The sequence below is a fragment of the Diceros bicornis genome, chromosome 34 (genome assembly GCF_020826845.1).
Source record: "Diceros bicornis minor isolate mBicDic1 chromosome 34, mDicBic1.mat.cur, whole genome shotgun sequence".
NCBI lineage: Eukaryota > Metazoa > Chordata > Mammalia > Perissodactyla > Rhinocerotidae > Diceros > Diceros bicornis.
The window spans coordinates 35,718,793-35,725,793 of NC_080773.1; positions in this window are offsets into that span (position 1 = coordinate 35,718,793).

Consider the following 7,001-nt stretch of genomic DNA (forward strand, 5'->3'; position numbering starts at 1 on the left):
TGCCCAGAGAGCAAAGTGAAGATGAAAGGAAAAGGAGAACGGAGTTCCCCAAAATCCTAGCTTCCATCTGAGTCAAGAAGATAATCCCTAAATTGGCCAAACCCATCATATCAGTATCTAGGGAGCATGAATTTTTATCACACTCTTCAGAACCTAGGGAAAAATAAAAATGTATGCGTTACCATCTTCATATTTCCCCCACTGTTTAACAGAACCTACATTTGCCACTGAAAATAAAGAATAAGAACATATCCTGTTGATGCAAATAATCCGCAATCCATCTATAAATCAAATTGGGGTGAGTTTATTGTATGAGCCTATCTGCAGACCATATAGCCCAGGAGAACACCTCCACGGAGGAAGGAAGCTCTCTGAAGAACCGAGATGTACAGCGTGGTTATATACCATCTTGGAACAAGTAGCATACATCAAATATGACAGGAATATCTCTTTTACTACAGTCACAAGATGTTTTGCCAGCACAGCAGGTCAGTGGTCACAAGCTGTACACAGTAGGTCAGTTTGACCCTTGGTTTCTGGGAAGCAATGCTTGCTTTTACGGAAGTGCTGATATGATGGAGAGGCATACATTCCTGTCTTTAAAAACATCATTCTTTGCTTTGTAAATGTTTGAAGCAGCTGTATAATGCATGCTTAACAGGCCATGTCAGGCCTTTCTGGAAAAACAAGCTCAGGCTGAATTAGTTTTAAACGAAATGGCTTCCTTATATGCCTCAATATATATATTAAATTTTCTTATTGCTTTTCATTTATTCATCAATCCTTAATCATGAAACAGCTTATTAATTGAAGCAGTAATTCTAAAGAGAGAAAAACTGGAAACCAAACAAGAAGTAATTTATTAAATAAACAAAAGCTCATCCACATAACACATTACTATTTGTAAAAAAGAAAAGAAAGAGGAGTTTATATACTCCAGAATATTTTCTACTTCTTTTCCAGGAAAGGAGAGAAGTCCATGTGTTTACGTGTATGTTTGTGTGGGCTTACATAAGAAGAAAACCATTCAAGGATAAATTAAAAATAAACGAAAAGATTAGTTACTGAGGGAGAGAGAGCGGAGTTTGAAGGGACACATTTGAAAGGCAGACTTTTAGGAATCAACGTAATTTTATGGTTTTCACTTTGCAACAATATAATAAAACAAAATTAATCTATGATTAAAAATAAAATTGATCAAGGGCCGGCCCAGTGGCGCAAGTCGTTAGGTGCACGCGCTCCGCTGCGGCGGCGCGGGGTTCGCTGGTTCGGAACCCCGGGCGCACACCGACGCACTGCTTGGCAAGCCATGCTGTGGCGGTGTCCCATATAAAGTGGAAGAAGATGGGCACGGATGTTAGCCCAGGGCCAGTCTTCCTCAGCAAAAAAACAGGAGGATTGGCAGATGTTAGCACAGGGCTGATCTCTTCACACGCGCAACAAATTGATCCATAATGTGAAGCTGAATGGAAAAATGAAAACATGTTGCAATAAGTATTTTCCCTATACATACAGAGAAATTATTTCATTTTATTGTATAAAGCAGAAGTTCATTCATCTTGATGAAAAGAATAAGAAGTTTTCATGTATATGAGGAAGCCATTCTGGATTAAATCTGATGGGCTTGAAACTTGTTTTTCCCAGAGCAGCCTGACTTGTGGCCCACCAAACACTGTACATCTGTTTCAAACATTTTCCGAAAGGAAACAATGCACTCTTTAAAGATAGGAATGTAGTGGCTCCCTTTTTCTGATGCCGATACCAGTACTTCTTTGAAGATAAACTCTTCTCAGAGAACCAAGGTCAAGTTGACCTGCTATATATGTGCTAAACTTCAGCAAAACCTCTCCTTGTGATTTTGGGGAAAATAATTGTATTCCTGTCATGTTTGATGTATGTTCTTTGTTCTGAAACAGTGTATAACCTTGCTGTAAACCGCGCTTCTCCAGAGTGATTTCTTCCCTGCAGAAGAGAGTGCTGCTGGGTTAGTGCTCACATTAGGCTCAATAAATATCACTCTACTTTTCTTATCTATAGATTGGTTATTGATTATTTGCATCAACAATCTGCAGGAGGATATCCCTTATAGATGAAAAAGAATGACTGCAGATTCTAGCTTCCAGTCCAGGATGTGAAGAGCTTGAAGGAGCATCACTGCTGCTCTGTAACGAAAAAGAGCTTGATTAACTAACTTCAAATACATGACTGAGCGCTTGGCGAAGGTTTCCCAGGCATCTCTTTCTGACTGAGCAGGGAAGGATGTGGAAGACAGTCAGACCCACCTCTGTTCCTTTATAGGAGCCATGACCCTTGCCAGCTGCATGCTCTGCAGGGCCTCTGCACCTGCCCTCTGTCCCTGCGGTCTGTGTAGGTGGTGTCTCTTTGCCTTTGGTGCGTTTTATGCAGGGGAGACTGAGGCTCAGAGTGCGACAGTTAGCCAGGTCACTCTGCCCAGGCCAGGGCAGGAGATCTGCCCTGGTCACACTTCTCAATTCATGGGGTCCAGTGGGAGTGGCAGTGCCAGTAGAGTCGGTGCAGGTGAGGGGATGGTCCCCAAGCTCTCACTCGCCCAGACCCCCCACCCACATGATCCTTGTGGTCCTATATAAGAAGGAGTGGTTTCCTGGACTCTTTGCCTTTCTAGCTGCCACTTCTCAGATCTTGGGGCCTTGCCGGCTCTCCTCAGCTCAGATTCCTGAATCCAATCCAGGGCTTATATGGTGTCGGGGGATGAGGGAGAATCTCCCTCTGCCCTTTCCCTTAAGGTTCTTCTGGCTGGCCAAACAATCAACAAGACAGGTTAGCAGGAGAAAATAATACCAAGTTTAATAACATGTATACATGGGAGAAACTCAGAAATGAGCAACTCGTCCCTCTGTCTAAGCTGCTTGCTTAAGTATTGCAGCTAAAGGCGAAGGAACGTGTTGGGGGTGGGTAGTGGCCTGGGACTTCAGAGGGCAGAAGGACAGTTCTTTTCAGGGTCATCTATTGATCATTTGGTCAGGGAGAGATAGAGTTTTTTGATAAAAGGGGCTTGGTGCCCCTCCCATTGTAACATCTATTTTACATTATCTTTATAGCCATCATGATAGAAGATCTGTTCCAGGAATGAGCTACCATGTCAGATTCTTTAGGCAGTTAGTGGGGGAGGTCAAATGTCCTTATTGTCTTCAGCTCGAAATAATCCGCAAACCAGAGTGGTGCTTCCTGGGGCAGCTTGCCCTGAGCACCATCAGTTCCCTCCTCTGAAACTTCCCTAGAAGTTTCACATATTAAAAGCTGAGCTGGTGACTGTGGAGAGAGAAATCGTGTTAGTATCCGAGTGATAAGAAGTCTGCAAAGAGAGAAAAGAACGTAGATTAGAATGAGGATGAACAGGCAGAAAAGAACAAATCGGAGCACATTTCCCCACACTCCATTAAACCAGTCCCCCAATCCTGGAAATAAGTCAGTCCAAAAAAATGTGTGAGCTTCGTTTATCTGATGAAAAATGTCAATCTTCTCTTGTAATAGATTTAAGTTAGATATTACTTGACCTGTTTGATTCACATAAAAGCAACATTTTTCTCTAATGATTGCACATGTTCCTCCTTGCTGGGCAGTGAGCACATCCAGAGCACGTCGATTTTGGAGCACCACAGATGCTAGGCTGTTAATCTCTGACTGGAGTATGTTCAAAGTTTGCATGGTGGTGTTGAACTCTTGCTCCATTACCATACAGAGATTTAATATTGCTTTCTCCAACTCATAATCTCCAAAGCTGGGGAATAGGACTCTCAAGGCTGAAAAGAACTTGGAGTTGTGATACACAAGTGGATTTTCCACGATTTCTCGACTGGCACGTTTATGTGGCACAATCTTATGAACAAACGAACCCAAGTTTGTAATTTGGCTAGCATTTAAGGTGGAGTGTTTGGTGACAGAAGGAGCCAGGTATCCAAGTCCGCATCGTCCTGACCAATTAGGTGGGAATCCTTTATACACTTTGTTGCCGCATAAAATGAAAAGACCAGTGTAGTTTAAAGACAAGGTTAGAATTGAGTCTGTAGTTCCCAGGATCTGGACTATTTCATGATCTGTGCCACTTGCACTGTTACTACCTAAACATCTCCATTTCCCATGAGCTCCTGTCAGTCTGCGAGAACAGAATAGATTGCGGAATAGCTGGTACAGGAGGCCTGCAGTCTGATTTTGGCAGCTATAAAGCCTGGTCTTGTCACCTGACCAGGTGAGTCCAGATTTTTGATCCACCCATATATAGTCTGTGGCATTGGGCAGCCTAACCATGCGGATAGCTGCGATACCCCAAGTTGCACACGGGTGGCTCATAGGCCATCCAGAGCACTTGGTGATTTGGCAAATGTTTGTGCCAGAGGGAGTAGTGATAGAGTCACTTACAATTCCCTTGAGAGTTCTGAAGATGCCACCTGCGGAATCAAACCACAGAGTTTGACTGCAATATTGTCTCGGTATGTCACCCAGGAAAGGTCCAGCGCCATGTTTACTTTCAATGCAGAGGGAAAAACTTTCACCTATTGCTTGTACTTGGGCAAGGGACAGTCCTTGACCTTCTAAGTAGTCTTTCTGGGGCCCAAGTGACTCACCAGGAGAAGAAGCAGAGTGAAGTTTCCCTTGTTGCGGATACCATACTCTGTTATTCATCCATCTTCCGTACTTAGTCCACCAGGTGTTCACATCAGCAGGAACAAAGACTAGTTCAGGTTCTTTTGCACTATCTAGCTGTTGACATAACCAACAGTCAGATTGATTAGTTAGCGTGGCTAGGGCTTGGTAAACTGGCATAAGGGGGTGTTTGGTCTGTGCCCGACCTGTTGAAAAGGAGAGAGTTAGTAAAAGCAAGACACAGATCGGAAAAGAGCCCATAGCGGAGACTTACAGAGGGGAAGAGGGACAGATAGAGACCAGCACTCTCCAGTCAGCTTTCTAATAAATGATTAAAAAAAAAAATATATATATATATCCACTAATAGTTTGTGTGTGTGAGTGTATATATATATAGGGAGTTTTGAAGTAAGGGGGAGGAAATGGGTCAAAGTAGGTTTTCTTGATGCGTGATCTTGGGAAAAGCTGTCTACTTCGTGATGTCGGCTGCTTCTGGGGCCTGGGTTTTGGCCCTCGAAATCCTTAGTTTAAGGTCTCCTGTGGGGATTATCTCCCAGTTGTCTTGAGAGCTATGTTCTGGGTCTATTTTGGCGTGGCTCGCATGGATCCAGGAAGATTTTTCCTTTATTTTGATGGCAGTGCAGGTCGTCAGTAAGACTTCATAAGGTCCTTCCCAGCGAGGTGACAGTGCGTGTTTTTTTCTAAAGACCTTGATGTACACCCGGTCTCCTGGTCGCAAGGGATGGCAAGGCTTGTCAGAAGGTGGTGGCCATGCCTCTTTTACCTGTTGACGATATGCTTCAAGTATACTAGTTAATTTTTGTATATAACAAGTCATAGCATCAAATTGTTCACTTAAGTTCCTATAATATTCATTTAATCCAGGACTTGAAGATTTAGAGACACCAGTAGGCATTGGACGTCCAAAAACTATTTCAAAAGGAGTCAGTCCATGCCTTCTATTTGGAGTATTTTGAATCTTCATAAGGGCCAAGGGCAGAGCTTCTGGCCATTTAAGTCCAGTTTCTTGACAGATTTTTCCTAGAGTTCTTTTTATATCTAGATTTTTACGTTCCACTTGCCCTGATGACTGAGGGTGATATGGGGTATGAAATTTTAATGAATACCCCAGAGTTTTTGCAAGCAAGTGGTTTATCTCTGCTGTAAAATGAGTTCCTTGGTCTGATTCAATCCATAAAGGAATGCCAAAGCGAGGAATAACTTCAGTTATTAATTTCTTTACCACTGTTGTGGCATCTGCATGTCTGGTCGGATAGCATTCAGTCCATCCACTAAACATGCAGACAATAACCAAACAGTGAGAGTAACCTAAAGCTGAAGGCATGTCTATAAAATCCATTTGGAGTGCCGCAAAAGGCAGCGTGGGCCTGGGAGGACTTCCTGGATCACACTGATTTCTCCCAGAGACTTGGTAAGATTTGCAAGTTGTGCACTGGGAGGGGATTTGGTCAGAAATTTTATGGATGCCAGGGCAAAACCAATTGTCTTTCAGTTCCTTAACTATCCCCCGTTTGCACATATGTCCCATTTGGTGGGAGATAAGTGCAAGCCAAAAAGTCAAAAGAAAAGGAGCTACTGGAAGTCCATTTGGTCCAATGTATAATCCATCTGATAATTGTTTGGCACCCTTTTGTATCTAATTGTCTTTTTCAGATTGTGGGGCATTTGCCTGATAGTTAATAACATCAGTCAGGGATAAAGGCAGGTTTAAGAATTGGGTGGAAAACGGATAAGGGGGTCCATAGTGAGCTGCATGTTTAGCAGCTCTGTCAGCCCTGTCATTCCCTAAAGATATGACATCAGTCTCCTTAGTATGGGCTGAACAATGAACAATGGCAATTTTTGAAGGGAGGTGAATAGCTTGTAATAAGGCTGCAATTAAGTGTCCATTAGCAATAGGAGTTCCTGCAGAAGTTAAGAATCCACGGGATTTCCAAATTGTGCCAACAGCATGGCAGACTCCAAAAGCATATTTGTGTAAACGAAAGAAAAACAAGGTTAGTGGTTAGAGCAAATTGTAAACCAGTTTTTGAGTTCAGAGGACAGCCAGTGAAGAAGAATTTTAGATGTCAGCGTCAAAGTATCTTTTGCAGTTTAAAATGTCTCTGATGGTGTCGTCAGGTCATCTCTTAAGTTTATATCAAGTTCATCAGCTTCAGTTTGTAAGGCTTCAGGAAAAAGGGCAGGTTCAGTTCTCAGTGATTTTAAATGAAAATGATGGAAAAAATCAAAAACGTTAGTTTGGACATCTGTAGCCAGATATTTTAGGAGACTAGAAGAAATCAGGATCCAGTCCAGTCAACAGATATAAAACAAAAACCTCAAAAGACAACAAAACTAGGATCTAATATCCGCAA